The 21,322-nt window shown below is 37.0% G+C and overlaps 1 protein-coding gene across 2 annotated transcripts in view; it reads left to right on the forward strand.

The window, feature by feature from the left end:
- Positions 1 to 21,322, forward strand: part of RSU1 (Ras suppressor protein 1) — a 208,491-nt gene that overhangs the window by 97,974 nt on the left and 89,195 nt on the right. The gene's annotated exons all lie outside the window — the stretch shown is intronic.

Raw genomic sequence — 21,322 nt, forward strand, 5'->3', positions numbered from 1 at the left:
CACACACACACACACACACACACACACACACACACACACTGTGTGTGTGTGTGTGTGTGTAGTTTATATAGTTATCTGTAAAAGTAGTTATCTGTAAAAGTAGAAATTTATAAGTTTTTCTCACGTTTTTTCTTCTATATGGTGCAATATTTGCTTTTCTTATATTTCTTGAGTCCTGAAGTGGGATACATATGTTTATGTGTGTGTTTACACATGTGGTTACATGGAAATATTGTTTTCAGATAGTTGTGGCCTTCCTTGCATTACTTCTTACATCTAAGATGTTCTTGTTAAACTGGAAAACAAGTGAACATAAGTGCCATCAAAATACTTGAAAATGGGTTGTTAATACATAACCTAAAAACATTTGGATTGTTTTTGAGCGTGAAGAATTTTTGAATTCACTGAAAATTAAGTTGTAGTTGTTGCAGTTTTTAATGTAGAACCAGCAATGGTGTCACTCACAATTCTTAATTATCCTAGTACATATTTTATAGGACATAATATCTACACCCTCACCATCCACAACCTCTGTGGAGAATATAACGCGTAGCACCAAAGTAATAAAAATATAAGCTCCAGAGTGGGAAGCAAAGCTGAAACAAGCCATTTTTACATATAACTTAAGTTTAGGTTCTGTGTGGTAGGTTGATCCCTTACTTAACCTTTAATAAAATTGGATTCAAGGGTATTTATATATAAATAAAAAAATAAAGTTAATTTCGTTCCATACTTCCGCATGATCAAGTGTCTAGTAATATATTACAATGACATTTAAACTTCTGTATTGGCTCTATTGGGTGAAAAATTGCCATCCTTTCTGAGCATCTGTTTTTGAGGCTAAGCATTAAAAAAGGGAGGTTATTAAGATTATTACTGTTACCATTATGCGATCATCTTTAGACTGATTAGACCAATTTGTATTTGTTTGACCTTTTCTCTGCTGTGAAGTTATGTAAGGGGTCATTTCATCTTGTTTCATATATTAGAAATTAAAATTTTTTTTTTTTTTTTTTGAGTTGGAGTCTCACTCTGTCGCCCAAATTGGAGTGCAGTGGCCGCTCCCGGCCACCGCAGCCTTGACCTGCTGGTCTCCGGCGATCCTTCCGCCTCAGCCTTCCAAGTAGCCGGAATTACAGGCGCGCGCTACCACGCCCGGCTGATTTTTTGATTTATTGTAGAGATGAGGTCCTGCTGCCCAGGCAGGTCTCGAACCCGCGGGCTCAGGCAATCCACTCATCTCAGCCTCCCAAAGGCATGGGATTACAGGCTGAGCCACTGAGCCCGGCAGAAATTAAAATTTGATAAACCTTGTATCCTCTTCCCTGAAAGGGCTCTTAAGTTGTACATGCATCTCGATCATGGTCAAACTTCTTCTCTAAGCAGTGTTGTAAGTAGTGTGTTTATACACATGGTCATACATCAAAGGTCAACATACAGTTATCAGTGCTTGGTGAAAAGGCGGTCATCTTGGGTCTACTTGTCAATCTGACAAGTGTCTTCCTTTGGTGCGCGTATCATAATGTGAAGGAAAATAGCAAGGATTGGGGGAACATATCCCGTTACTTCTCAACCCTTACTCTAACTCCCACAAAAAAGCGGCATTTTAAAACTTTCAGAAACATGTGAGGCCTCTCAGAAGTGCTTATAATTAGCCATGTTTCACAAATGTACATTGTGAAACGTGAGTAAATGACTGTTTCTCTGTAATAGTATAGAGGTTTTCATTTTAAAAAAGAAAGAAAGATTAAAATATGCCACCCCAACATCCGAGTGTTCTCAGCCTCCCACAAATCATAGTAGTCTTTCTATACTCTGTTCAACATCCAAATCCTGGTCTTGACCCAGACCTCACCCTCCTTAGCCTGCCCATGAATGTTTCTCCATGATGTCCTACCTAGACTTCAACCTGTTCTTCTGTTTTCTTTGTTCAACATTTTTCTAAGATAATTTCAGTTTCCATGATCACTATATGGTAATTTTCCTAAATAATTATGACCTAATGAAATTTTATTATTTTAAAGATGATTTGATCAACATAATTTCATGAGATTTTGTTGTTTTTAAAGACTATGTAAATAAATTATCAGATTAAACAAAAACATTTCTCATGAATAGGGAAATGTGTTTTGACTCTTGAATAGGGAAATACCTGTCTGTATTAATGCAACCTGATGTAAATATTCATTCTGTCCTATTAGTGATAGTATATCATTACTACCCAAAGCAATCTGCTGATTTAATGCAATCCCTATCAAAATGTTATTTGCAGAAATAAGAAACCCATCCTAAAGTTCATATGGAATCACAATGGACTCCAAATAGTCAAAACAATCTTGAAAAAGAATGAAGGTGAAGGATTTACAATTCTTGATATCAAAACTTGCTATGAAGTTATAGTAATTAAAACAGTGTGCTACTGGCCAACAGGCAAACATATAGACCAGTGGAATAGAATGGAGAGCCCAGAAATAAATCCTTACAAATACTGGAAGTCCCTTACATACAAATGAGTTCTATTCCAAGAGTACATTTGTAAGTCTAATTTGTTTGTAAGTCCAACAATTAGACTAGGTACCCAACTAACACAATTGGCTGTATAGTACTATACTATCATAGGTTTATAATACTTTTCACACAAGTAATATATAAACAAGCAAAAAATAAATCATTTTAATTCTTACAGTACCTTGAAAAGTACAGGAGTACAGTGCAGTATAACAGGTGGCATCAAGTGAACAGGCAAGAAGAGTTACTGACTGGAGGAGGAAGAAAAGGTGGGAGATGATAGAGCTGAAGGATCATCAGCAATATGAGACAGAGGGCAAGCTGCCATTTCACTCATTCTGATATTGATGGCACAGGTTCTAGTTCCTTACTTGATTCAATTCTGTCTACCCTCTTGAAAAACTGATTCAGTAATGTCTGGGTGATAGCCCTTTTTTTCTCATCATAGATGACACAGTAACACTGGATTGCATTCTAAATGGCTGCTACAAACTTCATGTATGGTTCTACTTTTGAGTTCTGTGCCTCAAAAGCTAACAGTGCCTCCTCAAATAATATAGATGTGTGTTCACATCTTTGAAAGTTTGCAACTTGAAAGCTCACACGTAAGGGACTTACTGTATGGTCAAATGTTTTTTTAAAACAGTGCCAAGACTATTTGGTGGGGGAAAAGACAGTCTTTTCAACAAATGATGCTGGGAAAACTGGATATCCACATGCAAAAGAATGAAGTTGGAGCTGGGTGTGTTGGCTCACACCTGTAATACCGGCACTTTGGGAGGCAGAGATGAGAGGTTTAACAGAGTCCAGGGTTTCGAGACCAGCCTGGGCAACTTGGCAACACCTCATTTCTACAATAAATCAAAAAATTAAAAAAAAATTAGCTGAATGTGGTGGTGTGTGCCTGTGGTTCCAGCAGCTTGGAAGTCAGAGACAGAAGGATCACCTGAGTCCAGCAGGTCAACGCTGTGGTGGCTGTGAGCATGCCACTGTACTCCAGTCTGAGCATCAGAGTGAGACTCTGACTCAAAAAAAAAAAAAAAAAAAAAAGAAGAAGTTGAACTCTGACCTGATAAAATACACAAAAATTAACTTAGGTCAAAGACCTAAATGTAAAATTTCCAACTATACAACTCTTAGAAGAAAACACAGGGCAATATTTTCATGACATTGGATTTGGTGATAATTTCTTGGCTATAACTCCAAAGACACAGGCAACAAAAGAAAGAATAGACAGATTGAACTTCATGAAAATTTTAAAATTTTGTGCATCAAAAGACACAGCACAGCAAAAATTCAATCCAGAGTGAGATGGCCTACTAGAGTTGCCTAGTACTCATAACTTCACAAAAGGGGACCAAAACAACTGGAGCAGCTGTGACTGTGCCTGGTCTAATAGCCATTCTGGCAATGGCACTACCCATTGACATATAGCTAGCTGCAGAGCTTCCTGACACTGCTATGCCTGCATGTATTCTGCTCAGCATCCAGTCCAGTGGCAGCCCCACTTCCTTGGAGAGACAACTATACAACTATTTGGTTCTCTGTGCTCATGTGTATCTGAACTCAACCTGACAGCCAATCCAGTGCTGGTTACCACCTTCCTGGAGATCCTACTGAAGAGCCTGTTGGCTCCCCATACCCATACACATGCAGCCCAACAACCAGCCCACCACCCTTACAACCAGCAAAACTATACAACCACCATCACAGACTCCACAGCCTAGGTTACTGCTGGTAAGAATTACTACTGAAAAAACTGCATGGAGACCATGATATTGAGTCCACCCAGAGCCAAAACCAATGCACAATACCCAAACAACACCCTAGGATCCATCTAAAGGAAAAAGTCCCTTCTGTGAAAGCTATTCCATGAAATTGGAAAAAGTGACTATTCCACTAGTTTTGCAGATATCAATGTAGGAACATAAGAAACATGAAAAAAAAACAGGTAAACATGACACCCCCAAAGAAGCACAATAAGTTTCCAGTAACAGACCCCAAATCAAAGGATATTTGCAAAATACCTGAAAAGAAATTCAAATAATGATCTTGTGAAAACTCAGTGAGATAAAAAAGGAACACCAACAAACAATTCAATGAAATCAGGAAAGCAATCATGATCTGAATGAGAAATTCAGAGATAGATGGCAATTGATTAATTTATAGATGTTATTAAAAGATATGAAACAAATCTTTTAGATGAATTTAATAAATGAAGTAAAAATACAATTGAGAGCTTAAACAACAGATTAGACCAAGCAGCAGAAAGAGTTTCGAACTTCAAGAAAGGTCTGTTGACATAAGCTAGTCAGAGAGGAAAAAAATAAGAAGTTTTACTAAGTGAAGAAAGCATACAAATATTCTCATTATCAGAATTCCAGAAAGAGAATAGATGTAGAAAGTCACAGAAAACCTGATTTATTAAATAAAAACTGAAATATTTCCAAGTCTTGGGAGAGAGATGAACATCCAAATTCAAGATCAAAGGTCCTCAATTAGATACAATCCAGAAGGCTCCTCTCCAAGGCATATAATAATCATACTGTCACAAATGAAAGAAAGAAAGAATTTTTAAAGCTGCAAGAGAAAAGCATCACATAGCATACAGGGGAATCTTCATTAGACTACCAGAAATATCTCAGCAGCAGCCTTGCAGACTGGAAGAGGATGGAATGATACATTCAAAGTGCTGAAAGAAAAACAAAACAAAACAAAATAAAACAACAGCAACAAAAACCCTGTCAACCAATAATGCTATATCCAGCAAAGTTATCCTTCAGAAATGAAGGAGAAGTAAAGACCTCTTCAGATAAGCAAAAGCTGAGGGAATTTAGCATGTCTAGATTGGACCTTACAAGGAATGCTTAAGAGAGTACTACCACTGGATAATAATAATAGTTACTATCATGAATACATGTGAAAGCACAGACCTCACACCAGTAATGATAAATTCATAAATCAGACTCAGAATACCCCAGGAATATAATAGCACTGTGTATATCTCTCAGTCTTCTAATCTGAAGGTTCAAAGTATAAATAACCAAAAACAACAATAGCTACAATTAGTGACTAAGGAATACATGATAGCTAAAGAAGTAAATTAAGGCAACAAAAATATATATTGCATGTAGGGAGTAAGTCTAGAGTATTTTCATGTGACCATAGTTAAATTGCTATATGTTTAAAATAGTCTGTTGTAATGACAAGTCTCTTATCACAGCCTCATGGTAACAAAAAAGAAAGAAAGTATAGCAGAAACATAGTAAAGAGAAAAGAAACAAAGCTTAGTACTATAGAAAACCACCAAACCACAGAGAACAAAATGAAAGGAAGAAAGGAATGAGAGTTCTATAAAGAATTGGAAAACAATCAACAAAATTAACAGAAATAAATCCTTATATTTCAATTATAACTTGGTCAATGGATTAAAGATTTGGAGTGGCTAAATGGATTAAATAAAACAATACCCAGTTATATGTGCCTATAAGAGACTGACCCCACCACTAAAGACAAGCATGTAATGAAAGTGAAAAGATGGAAAAAGATATTCCATACAAACAGAAACTGAAAGCAAGCAAGAGTAGCCATGCTTATATCAGATGAAACAGATATTAAGTCAAACCTTTAAAAAGAGACAAAGAAGATCACTGTATAATGATAAAAGGATCAATTCAACAAGAGCATATAACAATTGTAAATATATATGTTCACAATATCAGAGCACACAGATATATAAGGCAAATGTTGTCAAACCTAAACAAAGAGATAAACTATAATACAACAACAGTGGGGAACTTCAACACCCTCTTTCAACAATGAACAGATCATCTAGACCAAAAAAAAAAAAATCAGCAAAGGAACATCAGACTCAAACTGCATCATAGATAAAATGGACCAAACAGATATTTAGAGAACTTTCTACCCAATACTTTCTTTTAACTGCATATTGTATGAATTGTTGTCCAGTATAGATCACAGGTTAGGCCACAAAACAAGTCTTAACAAATTTAAGGTAGAGATTATATTAATTATCTTTTCTGACTACAGTGGCATAAAACTAGAAATCAACCACAAGACCTTTGGAAACTTTTCAAATACAAGAAAAATTAAACATCATGCTCCTAAACAACCAATAGGTCAATGAATAAATTAAAAGTGATATTAAAATATTTCTTGAGACAAACAAGAAATGAAGTACATTATACCAAAACATGGGGCATAACAAGAGCAGTTCTAAGAGGGAAGTTGATAGCCATAAACAACCATGTCAATAAATAAGACTTCTAATAAACAGCTCAATGATATGTCTTGAAGAACTAGAAAAACAAGAACAAACTAAACCCAAAATTACTAAAAGGAAGGATATAGTAAAGCTCAGAGCAGAAATAAAAGAAATAGAGAAAAAAAATCTCAAAATATTTAACAAAATGAGGAGTTGGATTTTTTAAAAGATAAAGAGTCGATAAACTTATAACTAGACTAAGAAAAAAGAGTCTCAAAATCAGAGATGAAAAAGGAGACATTACAACTGATAACATAGAAATACAAAGAGACAATTATGAACTACTACAAGCCAGCAAATTTGATAGCATAGAAGAAATAGATAAATTCCTGATGCATACAGCCTACCAAGATTAAACTATGAAGAAATAGAAAATTTGAACAGATTAATAACTAGTGAAGAAATTGAATCAGTAATGAAAAGTCACCAAAGAAAAGCCCAGGACCTAATGACTTCACTGTTGAATTCTAGCAAACATTTAAAACAAAACCAATTCTTCTCAAACTCCAGAAAATTGAAAAGAATGGAATACTTCCAAAATTGTTCTATGAGGCCAACATTACTCTGATTTCAAAACCAAATAAGGAAACAACAACAACAACAACAATAGCAACAGTTAGACCAATATCCCTGATAAGCATAGATGTGGAAATTCTTAAGACATTAGGAAACTAAATCCAGCAGCACATTAAAAAGATTCAGGTTCACAGTAGCAAGAACCTGGAAACAACCATGCTGCCCATCAGAAGACGACTGGGTTAAAAAAAATGTGGTACATATGCGTGATGGAATACTATGCAGTCATAAAAAAGTACAAAATCATGAATTTCGCAGCAACCTGGATGGAACTAGAGTCTACAATACTGAGTGACCTCTCACAGAAACAAAGATCTGAGTATCACATGTTCTCACTCATATAGTGGACCTTGAACATACAACGTAATACTATAATAAAATGACTGACAATGGTGAGAAACTATGGGGGAGAAGGGGAAGGGAGATGGGATTAATGGTAGTAAATATCTGTCTGGGGACGGGGAGACACCTCTTATCAACAAGGGTGCCTGAACGAAGCATATTTGTATACCTAACCCTTAATTGTACCCCACAATATCATAATAAAAAATATTGATTAAAAAAAAGATCATTCACTATGATCAAGTGGGGTTCATCTCAGCAATGCAAGAATGGTTTAAGATACACAAATCAATAAGTACAATATATACCATTAACAAAAAGAAAGAAAAAACATAATCATTTCAATAGTTGCAGGAAAAACATTTGGCAAATTCAACATCTCTTCATGATGAAAACTCTCAACAAGGTAGGTCTAGGAGGTTTGTACCTCAATACAATAAAGACCATATATAACAAATCCACAGCTAACATCATACTGAATAGGGAAAAACTAAAAGCTTTTCCTCTAAGATCTGGACAAAGCCAAGACTGATAACATTCACCACTTCTATTCAACATGGTACTGGAAGTAAATTTTTTTTTTTTTTCTGGCTAGAGCCAGAAAAAGGAGGGAAGATAAATAGAAGTCACCCAAACTGGAAAGGAGTAAGCAGTTGTCTCTATTTGTAGACAATATGATCTTACATATACAAAACTCTGAGGACTTCATCAAAAAACCACTAGAATCACTGAACAAATTCAGAAAATTTGTAGGATTCAAATCAACATACAAAAATCAATAGTACTTCTATATGCTAATAGTGAACGATCTTGAAAAGAAATCAAGAAAACAGTTTTATTTACAATAGCTAGCAACAAGAAGCAGCAGCTCCCCAGGAATAAACTTAACCAGAGAGGTAAAAGATTTCTATACCAAAAACTCTAAAATTTGAATGAAAAAAAAATTAAAAAGGAACAAATAAATGGAAAGGTATTCTATGTTCATGGATTGGAAGAATTAATATAGTTAAAGTGGCCCTGCTCCCTAAAGCAATCTACAGATTTAATCCAACTCCTATCAAAATGTCATTAACATTCTTCACAGAAAAAAAATCTTAAAATTCATATGAAACCACAAAATAACCTGAATAACCCAAACAATCCTGAACAAAAAGAACAACCTAGAGGCATCATACCACTTGAAGTCAAAATATACAGTTGAATCCCTGAACAACATGGGTTTGAACTGTGCAGGTTCATTTAAATGTGGATTTTCTTCCATCTCTGTCATCCTTGAGACTGCAAGACTTACCCCTTGTCTTCCTCCTTCTCTTCAGTGTGAAGACAGTGTGGATGAAGACCTATGTGATGATCAACTTCCACTTAATGAATAGTAAATATATTTTCATAATGACTTTTTTAACATTTGCTTTTTTCTTGCTTGTTTTATTGTAAGAATACATTATGCAAAGAAAGACCCCCCCCAAAAAAAACGGAATTATCTTTTGAGGGCAGGCCCTTTGTAGTACACTTGCAATTTGTTCCTCCAGATTAAACGGTCAACCAAAGTTTTTATCTGGAAGTTTTGAAAAGATTGCATCACGATTTGCGGAAGAAAGTCCCAAGTTGTGGCAAATGGGTGACTAATAGTTTCATAGTCAGTGCACCTGCCCACGCTGCTCTGAGTATTCAGCAGTTTTTGACCAAAAGTGAAATGATTCCCATGCCCCACATTCCCTATTCACCTGATCTTACCCCATAGTGATTTTTGTTTGTTTGTTTCTCCAGATGAAAAAAGTCCTCAAGGGAAATATTTTGCTGATGTGGAAGAGGCGAAACAAAAAATGGTAGAAACACTAAAAAGGCATCCAAATCGACAAGTTCAAAAACTGTTTTGAGCAGTGGAAAGAAGTCTTAATAGGTGTATTGCAGCAAATGGAGACTACTTAAAAGGTGACTAGTTTAAACATATAAGAATATATACAATTTTTAATAAATAAATTCCTGGGTTTTGGGGGTCCACCTTGTATAATATGTATAACATCAAGATTTGTGGCAATCAATTGTTTTTGGTGTTGATAACATTAACCATAGGCTGTTAGTAGTTAACTAACTGCTGGTCAACAATAGACTATTAGCAGTTAAGTTTCGGTTAGGATCAAGAGTTATATACAGATTTTTAACTGTGCAGACCGTTGGTATACCTGACCCCCACATCATTTAAAGGTTAACATGGTACTGATGTAAAAACAGACATGTAAACCGGTGGAACAGAGAGCCCAGAAATAAATTCACACATTACAGCCAACTGATTATTGGCACAGGTGTCAAGAACACACATTGGGGAAAAGACAGTCTCTTCAGTAATGGTGCTGGAAAAATTGAATATCCACATACAAAAGTAAGATTAGATCCCTACCTCTCACCATATTAAGAAAATCTCTGGAATGGGTTTAAAAAATGTGGTACATATGCACAATGGAATATTATGCAGCCATAAAGAAGGACAAACAAATGGACTTCACAGCAACTTGGATGGATCTGGAGTCGATCATACTCAGTCATCTATTACAGAAACAAAGAACAGAGTACCATATGTTCTCACTCATAAGTGGACCTTGAACAATTATAATACTACAAGAAAGGAATTGGCAGTAGTAGGAAACTCAGGGGAGGGGGAGGTGGGAGGGCAGTTGAGGGAAACTGCTAAGGGAGGGAGGGGCATACCTCATCAACATTTGTATAATCAACGTTTGTATACCTAACCTTGGATTGTACCCCACATCTTTATAATAATAAAATAATAATAAAGAAAATCTCAAAATGTATTATGAATGTAAATGTAAAACCTGAAACTATGAAACTATTAGAAGAAAACTGAGAAAATGCTTTTCAGCATTGGCCTTAGCAAGAATTTTTGTAAGACCTCAAAAGCACAAGTAACAAAAACAAAAATAGGCAAATGAGATTACATCTAACTAAAAAGCTTTTACACAACAAAGGAAGCTATTAACAGAGTGAAGATTCAACCTTTAGAATGAGAGAAAATATTTGCAAACTATATCTCTGGCAAGGAGTTAACACTCAGTATATATAAGGGACTTAAACAATTCAATAGCAAAACAAATAAGCAAACAAACAAAAAACCAAATAACCCGATTTAAAAATGGGCAAAAGATCTTAATAGACATTTCTCAAAAGAAGACATACAAAGTATATTAAACAAGTATATTAAAAAAATACTCAGCATCAGTAATCATCAGGAAAATGGAAATCAAAACCGCAATGAGATACCACCTCACTCCAGTTGAAATGGCTAATACCAAAAGACAATAGAAAATAAATGTTGGCCGGGCTCGGTGGCTCAGCCTGTAATCCCACACTTTAGGAGGCTGAGGTGACTGGATTGCCTGAGCCCACGGGTTCAAGACCCACCTGGGCAACTTGGCGAGACCTCATCTCTACAATAAATCAAAAATTAGCCGGGCGTGGTAGCATGCACCTGTAATTCTGGCTACTCGGAAGGCTGAGGCGGAAGGATCGCTGGAGCCCAGCAGGTCAAGGCTGCGGTGGTCAGGAGCAGCCACTGCACTCCAGTCTGGGCGACAGAGTGAGACTCCAACTCAAAAAAAAAAAAGAAAAGAAAGAAAAGAAATATTGGCGAGGATGTGAAGAAAAGGGAAAAAATTACACACTATGGTGGGAATGTAAACTAGTACAGCTACTATGGAGAACAGTATGACGATTTCTTAAGAAATCAACTTATTTTTAACTTGTATGCCAATTCTATGCCATTTTATATGAGGGCCCCCATGGATACAGAGAGTGACAGTACTTACAATGAGATACTTATTATGCAGCCATAAAAGGAAGAAAATTCTGCCATATACTGCAACATGGATGAACCTCGAAGACAAGTGAAGTGAGATAAGCCAGCCACCAAGAAATATACTGTATGATTCATACTGTATATGAGGAACTTAGAATAATCAAGGTCATGGAGACAAACAGTAGAATGGTGGTTGCCAGGGGCTGAATGGTTTAATGGTATAGTTTAATTTTAACAAAATGATACGAATAATGGAGCTACGTGGTGGTGGTGATTAAAAATGTACAAAATTATGAATATATTTAATACTGAACTGTACCTTTAAAAATCATGAAGATGATAAATTTTATCTTGTGTATATTTTAATGCAATTTAAAACTTGGGGGAAATAACCAATAAACTAACTCATAAAAGCAACAGATATTATTTTTTTAATAACCAATAAAGTAGAACAAAACAAAAACTAAATAAAATGAAAAAAGAAGCAAAGTGTATTAGTCTAATGAATTACTCTGCCGGGGCATTTTAATTTAAAGAGAAAATTCCTGGAGGCAACTAGGCTTTCAATCCAAAGGGAATGCTCCTGCTGATAGAATTCTGGGCCCAGTGAGGAGTTGAGAGACATGTTGTATATACCATGCCCGTGCTCTTAAATCATGTCACATTATTGATTATTTCAACAATATTCAATACCTTTTTACAGTAGAGAGAAAGCATGTAAGTGTCATGGATTGAAAGGAACTAGGATATTGAAAGACCCAAATAAATTGATCCTTGAAACTCAGCCCTGCCATCTACTACTCTTGTGACCTTGAATATGAGTTCTTAGCCTCCTAAAATGTTAGTTGATTCTTCTTTCTTTATTATGACAAATCTGTATGAATATCAATACTGTGATTCTTCTTTTTGAAAGATGAGATCATAACAATACATGCAAGATTGTGGTGGCTCCTTGGAATAATGTATGCAAAGCTCTTGAAGTAACACCTGGTACATAGTACCTGCTTAGCAAATAATCACCAGTATAATTATGATGATAAAGATTATGGTGAGGATAAACATCCTTTGGCTTGTGGGTTTATTTATACCCTTCATAGAACTTATAATAGTATCTAAAAATGTAGATTTTTTTTTTAGTACTCTAAATAGAGTTAAATTTTTTAGCTTCTTTAAAACTTTTAAATGTTATTGTTAATTTTTATTCTTATGAAAGTACGGTGATTTTTCAAACTGTGGTTCTTGGACCAGAAACATGATCATCCTCTAAGAACTTGTTAGAAATACAAACTCTTGGGCTTCACCCAAGACCTATGAATAAAAAAATACTCTGGAGATTTTAGCCATCCCTCCAGAAAATTCTGATGCACACTCAAGTTTGAGAATCTCTGCTTCAGTAAATCTGGGAAACATAGAAAAGGGTCACATTCATGATCCCACTACCCCAAAATAACCACTGTTTAAATTCTGAGGATTTTTAAAGTCTTTTTTCTATTCACATGTGTATACACTTATATGTGTATTTCAAGTCTTTTTCCCACACATCTGTATATATACCTAGGGTTTTTTAAAAAATTATTGTGCTCTGTAAGTTTTATAGCCTACTTTTTGACCTTCAGTATGTCATTACCACTACTTCATGCTATTAAATTTTATTTGAAAACATTTTTAATCATATGACTAGATATAGTGTTTCATAATTTGTTAAGCAACCCCTTAGACATTTGAGTTGTTTCCAGCTGTTCAGGAGGACCATAAGCAACACTGAATTGATAATTTGTATTCATCAATCATTGAATATCTATAATTATTTCCTCAGCATAAATTTATCACTGAGGTGGAATTACTGGATTAAACAGAATGAACATTTTTATAGCTGTTAATATAGATTGTTAAATTGCTTTTCAGAAAGGTGACCATTTGGATTCTAATCAGCAGCGTAGGGAAAGTGTTTGAACATTTCTCAAACCCTGGACAGCCCTAGAAATTACAGTTCTTTTGGATTTGTGTCCATTTGATAGGAGGATATTTGTGAATTGTAAATGGGTGGGATATACAGCCCAGTCTTAATAACTTGATACTTTCTGGTCATTGTATTGGTGTACACGTGTATATTCCCAAGCCTAAATGGTCTTGGATCTTCTCTCCTAACTGTGGATCTTAAGGTTAATAATTTCTAAAGTTTACTCCTTTTTTTGAGTTGGAGTCTCATTCCTTGCCCAGGCTGAATTGCAGTGGCACGCTCACAGCCACCCCAGCGTCAACCTGCTGGTCTCAGGCGATCCTTCTGCCTCAGTCTTCCAAGTAGGCAAAAAACTAGCCAGGCACACACCATCAGGCCTGGCTAGTTTTTTGATTTATTGTAGAGACGAAGTCTTGCCAAGTTGCCCAGGCTGGTCTTGAACCCCCAGGCTCAGGCAATCCTCTCGCCTCAGCCTCCCAAAGTACTGGGATTACAGGCTTGAGCTACCACGCCCGGCCACATTTACTCTTTCAATAACTCCTGCCTCTCACCTGAAACAGACTACTAATTTTGCTCAGTGTTACACAAAGGTATGCTGTGGGATAAAAATAACCAGACAACATGGATGGGATGGTCAGTCCATGTGCATTTGGCTTTAGAGATTAACTAGAGGGCCTTCAGGAAGAGGAAATAAGTTGTTTCTGTCTAGTATCAGGAATCGATTAAATAACACTTATTAATATTAATCTTGCTAGCAGGAGAATTGTTGAAGCAGTCTGAGACAGAATGTTAAGTATACGCTAAACCAGCTGACAAAACGTTTTATTATTAAGGTGACAATCCTGTGCATCTATGTTTAACTTAAACAGCCATGGTTTATGATAACTTTATTGATTCTTTAAAGAGTAGCATTACTGAGACATTCATTGAACTTGGATGTATTTTAGTTTGTGTTACAGTAATCAATAATTTCTCCCTGGGGTCCCCAGGGTACCCGAGGCTTTCTTGGTGCTGACATTTCCAGCTTCCCAGAAGGTTGGGAGGATGTCCTCAATTCAGTCCCCAGGAAATGGGGAACTTGAAGAAAGTGAGGACCATGGGGAGGAGAAAAGGAGTTGCCCAGTGCCCAGGGACTCTGCCTAGTGGGAGTACTGCAGACGGCTTCTGTTTAGAAATCTTTCAGTCCTCTAGGAAATGAAATCATTTTTCCTAACTTTTATGTTAACCCTGTTTTTGATCACAGACTTTTGAGAATCTTATGAACAAGGGCCCTTTCTTCAGAAGAGGGCCACCATGCATTCAGTTTCAGGAGTTTGAGAATTCCTTGAGGGAACTCCTGTTTTTGGCAGATTGTCTTCAAGTATACATTTTCTCTCCTTTGCAGGTTTCACTTAAAATAATAATGAAAATAATATATTTCCAAAGTGCTGTTCAGTTTGTAGAACCATTTTGTGCACATGTTTTGGCTCCCATCCACCTTCCTATCAGTTGCTAATATCACTTGGCAGACAACGAAACTAAAGCTCAGAAAAGCCCAAGAATTCGCCCAAAGTATCTCAGTCACAAAGTTAATGAATGGTTCTTGGGATCAGGAACCAAGTCCATTGGGCTTTTGTTCATGTGTCCTAACATTACCTGAACAATAAAGGCAAAATCTGGCAAGCAAAGATAAGATTGCCCCCACATTTAGAAGAATGATTGGGAAATCCCACATGAATGCCAGGTTTAAAGCATGAACTGTTTATTTAACAACTATATCAACTTGAAAGATAAGGCAACCTTGAGGGTATGTGTTGAGAATGCCCTCTCCTCTCTCGATGGTTTATCAGTTTTGTAAGTGACCGAGAGCTCTTTTTGTCCCATCTTACCCAGGATCACAGATATCAAATGGTCAAGAAGAGCATCAGACAGAAGGAATATAAAATGCTATTTGTCTTCATTGGTATTAGGACTTCTAGACCTCTTCACACCAGCACCCACATAAATCAGGTGCTGATTTGGTTGCAGCCATGTGGCAGGGTGGTAGATTTTTAAAGGAAATATTTTAAATTTAAGTTGTACTCTTCCCCTGACTAGATCAGAAGAGTAACAGTTTATTTTAACATGTATCAGAAACCAGCAATGTATTGCATGTATTAAATGAGCAAAATGCCTGTTTTAAAAATGTGTTGCCAGAAAGGCCAAGCAGACAATTGCCAGAATGACAGTGTGGCCTTGTATTACCCGCAGAATAAATTTGAGAGCAGTCATGAGACATCCCAGCTTACATGGCATTGATGATGCGCAAAAAGAAAGGCAACCTCAGACCTAGATTCTCAATCCACTTAGGACTTTATAGACCGTTATCTATAATGCAGACAGAAGAGAATGGGCCACTAGTGTGGTGTTTGCTGCGAAAGGATGCTGCCGTTTTTAATAAGTTATGTTCTTTGTGCAAATTAGTGTGCACCATGGATTTTGAATTTGTTTTTTATGATTTCCTTTCCTTGTATTTTAATCTTTTTTAATTATAAAAATAATACATACTTGTAACAGCATGGAATACTCCAAAGAGAATATTAAGCTTCTACCCTTTGCTCTACCAGTTCAAGTCCCTGCCCTGCCTTAATTTCCCTGATATCATCCTTTTCTTCTTCTTTCATTTTTACATAAACATTTATTCACACACATATATGGGATTTCTTCTGTATTTTTTTTCCAAAATTAGTTAAGAGCAAACTTAGCATAGCTTTAACTTTTAAAAATTATAATGTAGATCTCTTTTCAGGTCAGTATATACAAATCAATCTATCTTAATAACTTAATAACATTTCATAGTATGACTGGAGCCCATTTTTCTGCTTGTCACATAGTAATGAACATTCTGGTTATTTCCAGTGCTTAATTATTGCAAACATTTACTATTACAATAAAAGCATCATTGTATAGGCCTTGTGACCATTCTCTGTTCAGTAAAGTATATTACTAAAGAAATGAGAAAGTAGGAACTTTCTACAGTCAGCCATTATCCATAATCTTGCACTTCTATAATTAGTAGTCTAGTACATCATAATAAGATTTATGGAGACTTATGTGTAGAATATCTCTTAATATGTGGAACGACCCTAAACGTAGCTTTTATTTTGTGTTAGAGTCATTTGTGGTTAGCTTCCGTGTGGGGATTCACTGCAGAGCAGAGGTGATCTTTCAGCTGTCAAAATGTCCCATCCTGATCCCTTCATAAGCAAATCAATTACTTAGGCTTGGACAAATCTAGTATACTAATGATGGACTGTACCCAATGAGCCATGGTTTTATAGTTTTACCTTGGTAGACAATGATCTTATATATTTCTGAGTGAGCGAGAGAGCTTGCCTTTTAGAGGGCATTAATTTCAAAAGCTCTCTGTGGTATTATTTTGAAATTAGGAAGGGAGGGAATGCCATTTCCATGACGTGAAAAATTTGCACAGATCCCCTCGATTGCTCACTGTGTGATAAATGATGCTCCGGGCCACGTGTTTCAGGATTTTGAGTACTCGGGAAGAATTCTTACAGTGTGATTATGGAAACAACCCATTTCCATAAGTGAAAATGAGTATGCTTATTAATGGAGTCGCAATTGCCTATTGCATTCAATCACGTTTATAACTAGCGAGAAGAATGGTTGTTTTGCATGATTTAGTGTTTACACAATTATAGTCGCACAGCAAGGCTTGCTGTACTAGAGGCTTTGGAAAGAAGCATATGTGGTCCTTTTGCAGGTAATAAAATGGAAAATCCAATTTGCAATTGCAGAATAAGCTTCTGAGTGATATATGATCTTCATAGCAGCATCGGTCAGAGGGTCATCGCTAATCACGGTGCTGCCTGGCTTCCCCAGTGGCCTGCGCCTGCCGACTAAGGAGTGAGCAAAGTGAATCTGTGTCTGGGAGCCAGCCAGCGTGTCTGTAGATGCACCACTTTCTAGCTTATTAGATCCTCTTTGTCACAGTGCTTAATCCTGCTGCCTGATCCTTGTTAGAACACCACCAGAGCGCCGCTCAGCCTTCTAATAAAGGGACTGGGTGAGGGCTCCTAACTCAACGCACTGAAGCGTGGGGCGTCAGGGCGATTGCAGGCTGACTGACAGCGGGGTGAGATGCTTCCTGCATGTTATTACTTAAAAGGGAACCTACCTCCGACAGCTGACAGACGAGCTCTGCTGAGGCAATGGTAACCTGTTGCTAGGCCAATATGAAATGGGTGTCATTTTTTCACACAGCATAATGGCCAGCTTTACTCTAATTATATTAACCCTCTTCTGAAATTGCTGCCTTCCTGGCTGGTGCAGAGTGAGACAAGAAGACCCAGAGACAAATAGCTTGCTGGGAGGATTACAACTCTACGGAAACAGGTAGTGTGTTATCCACTGGTGACATTAAGTTGAAAAGCAAAATAAGCATGTCCTGTTACACAAAGCCCCTGTTATAACTCTCAAGAGATGTAGCTCTCTTTGGCTCGTGGGGTTTCCATCTCTGTCATCCGTAATAGTTTCCTCCTTTAAGGTTGGCCATGGACATTAAACATGGTTTTCATAGTTCTTTGTTAAAAAGAAAGAACGGTATCAAACAAGAAGCTATTTTCCTTCTTTCTTTCTTTTTTTTTTCCCCCAGTGAACCCGAATCATTCTTTTCTATTAGACTCTCTCGTTCCGGTAGCTCTATGAAGCACCGGTGAATTTGATTAAGTAGCAATGTTTGATACTAAAATAAACATGCGGATGGAGGAGAGTAACCCAGTCCCCCCTGCCCACCCCAGCTAGAATGTGCAGATGGATTGAAAGTGATGTAAATGAAGATGCTCGTGAATAGCCCATGGTCCTTTCTGTTTACCCGACTTTCAGACATCCATGTAAGACTCCTTTTCCCTGAAGGGAGTATGTCTAGCTCTCATCCAGTGTCTCCTATGTGCTCCAGTTAGCAGACGTCATTAGCAATCCCCGATGCCTCTTCTGTCTCCACTGACAGAACCTAAATAGAGACATCACTTGGGATTGACAGATCTCCAGGGGGTTGGAGGCTTCAGACAAAAGGGCCCAGAGAACACGGCTGACCTTTCTTGGCATTATTCCCCTAGGTCTATTTTCCATGAGTGCCAATCAGGGAGGATAGCACTTTAGTACATTATTTTCAGAGGATTACCACTGAAACAACTGCAAGCTTAGTAAGACGCTGTTAATAAGTTAACAAGAGGCTGTGTACATCCCAGAGCAGGTGTGTAGTTTGTCAGGAGTAGAATACAGACTCTTCTTCCCCATGGAAGTATGCGTTTTTACCTTAAGTTCAAGGTCTGTGAAAACTGGCTTTGCTCATGACATACCTGTTCTTTGGATTATTGGGGCAAGCCTTGGGATTTGGCAGAAAGGAGCTTGTGGTACAGCTCAAGAAAAGAGAACTTTTCCTCCTCACTGTCCCGTGTAAGTTGTCTCAGAGCAAATTTGGAATAGCTGAGACTGGTCTGTGGCGTCCTTCACAGAGCCTTTCCCTGGTCCATGTTGCTCTCATGCTTACCAAGGGCCCTGAAGATCCAGTATGGTGAGGAACGCCCTGTGTGCCAAACATAGCTGCCTTCCTTCCTTTTCCCACTCTTCTCCCCAGAGTAAAACAAGTCATATTCCCATGATCCCCATCTGAACCAGATGTTAAAAGGAAAGCAATCTAGTTGAGTTCCTTTTGTGGGGTGAATGACGGCAAATTCTGGATGCTTCTTCAACAGAATAAAATCCCACCAATTAGAAATTCAGACTATTTTTCTTGGTACGGTATCCAATTTTGAAGGATGAGGAAGAAAGATATTTAGGGCAGAAAAGCCAAGAATACTGGAGATCAGCTTTGTTTAGGTAGGGATGAGTTTATTTCCTGAGTCCATAAATATGCAACTTATGCTTTTCGTGGTTTCTTATTTCTCATCCACTTGGGAATATATCGATATCTCCAAAGGCCTATGTTTTTTTTTAAATAGTTGATTCCATGCTGATGTTAGTGGACAGGGCTAGAGGCAGGAAGCTGACAAGATGTAAGCACAGGTTGATTCTTAAATGAATGTCTTAAGAGAGGCGTGCTTGCCTGCAACACTCCATCCCCAGCTCATGAGTGAATTGCTGTATCATGGTTCCTCTTGCCTCATATGTAACCCCTTCCCTCAGTGGCCGTGCTTCCTAAGAACAGTGGACAACATACCACCATGCATATAAAATATGACAAGTGAGAAATACAGTCTTGTTTTTAAATGGTTGACTTCTTTCCAGAAACATCTAGTATTCTCATTTTTAGGAAAAGGGGAAATTGGAGAACAAGGACAAATGAGGGAGTGATATGGGGGAGAGGACATTGAGTGCAGCCAACTAGATCTTAAGAGGAATGAAGACTGAGAGAGAATTGTAAACAAGAGGTCAGTTTCACTTATGACCAATGGCAGACCCTTACCAACAAGATCAAACTCAGGTGAGATACTCAACAAAGCAGAATATGTCCATCTCTTGGGTTCTCATTTGCCTGAGACAGCTTTCTTACTCATGGTTTAGGGAATCAAGCTCATTAATTTCCCAAGTGACTTAATATCTGACTAACAATGTTTAACCATTAAGATGAGGAAATTGACAATATTGATAATCTTGGAGAGAAACAGATCTGCTTATTTTTTGTGCTTACCACCAACAAATTCTTAGTAGCTTTGGAAAGATCATGATGAATTATTCTCTCTTAATATTTAGTGATATCTGTTTTCTTTAAAAAGATTTTGGGACATTGTAATCATTTTTCTTGTCTTCATTTTTTTCTGAATAATTAGTTACAAGTCCATATAATAAAAAGGGAAAGATTCAGAGTCTCTGTTATTTTGTTTTAATAAATATTACATCATCTTCTTAGTAAAATTTTTCATTTTTTCTTTCATTCCAAGGCTCAGATCAGCTAAGAAATTATTTGTTTTGTGGTATACTTGCATCCCAGAATGTTTTTTATTATCCTGAGTTATATTTTTTTTAAAAAGCAGAAGAACCTTAGAACAGGACAAACAAGTAACTTTGGTTGTGTCTTTGGTAGAATAATTTCTGGGTGTTTATGTGCAAAAAGCCTTGGGATGGGGACCAGAAGTCTGGAAGTGTATTTCCTCTGTCAGACTTTCAGGGAAAGGCCTTCATATCCATCTCTGCTGCTTAATTCTCTGTCCCTGTCTGTCACTTTCATAGCAAGCGTGTTGTTGGAAGTTCTTTCGCACATTGCCTTTTTCATTTTTAAATGTGCCAAAAAAAAAAAAAAATAGAGTCAATGGATCATCAACAGATGACATCCTAAAGAGGCAAGTGTTTGCTGCTTTTTTTATGCTACTTTCATTATCTCATCCTTATTGATCTAGATTGACATGTAACTTGATAGCTTCACCAGACACTAGAAAGAGTGTGAGATTTGAGGCCACTTTCAGATCTTCACGCTGGCATTTCCTGATCCTGGACACATTAGTTTGATTCCCCAAGTTTCTATTTCTTTATCTATAAAGTGATATTAATAGCTGACCTTAGGGATTGCTGGAGAATTAAGTGAGGAAATGTTTTTAGAAGGTAATTTGTCAACTGATTAGAGCTAAACAAATGCTATTCTCTATCATTACCATGTTAATGAGATTCACTTAGTGCTGATTCTGAGATGTGCTTATGTTACTTGAATAATACTATAATCATTTGACTTGGGTAATAGTCCTGTCTTTCTTCATTCATATTTTACTTTGGTTGATGAAAAAGTGATGTTGATCAGATTGGGCTTAGGTCAGATAGGAGGAAGAGTGATACACGTTGACACGGCCAAGATAGAATTTCAGGGGGATTT

The sequence above is a fragment of the Carlito syrichta genome, unplaced genomic scaffold (genome assembly GCF_000164805.1).
Source record: "Carlito syrichta isolate Samal-C Ts95f unplaced genomic scaffold, Tarsius_syrichta-2.0.1 Scaffold308182, whole genome shotgun sequence".
Classification (NCBI taxonomy): Eukaryota; Metazoa; Chordata; class Mammalia; order Primates; family Tarsiidae; genus Carlito; species Carlito syrichta.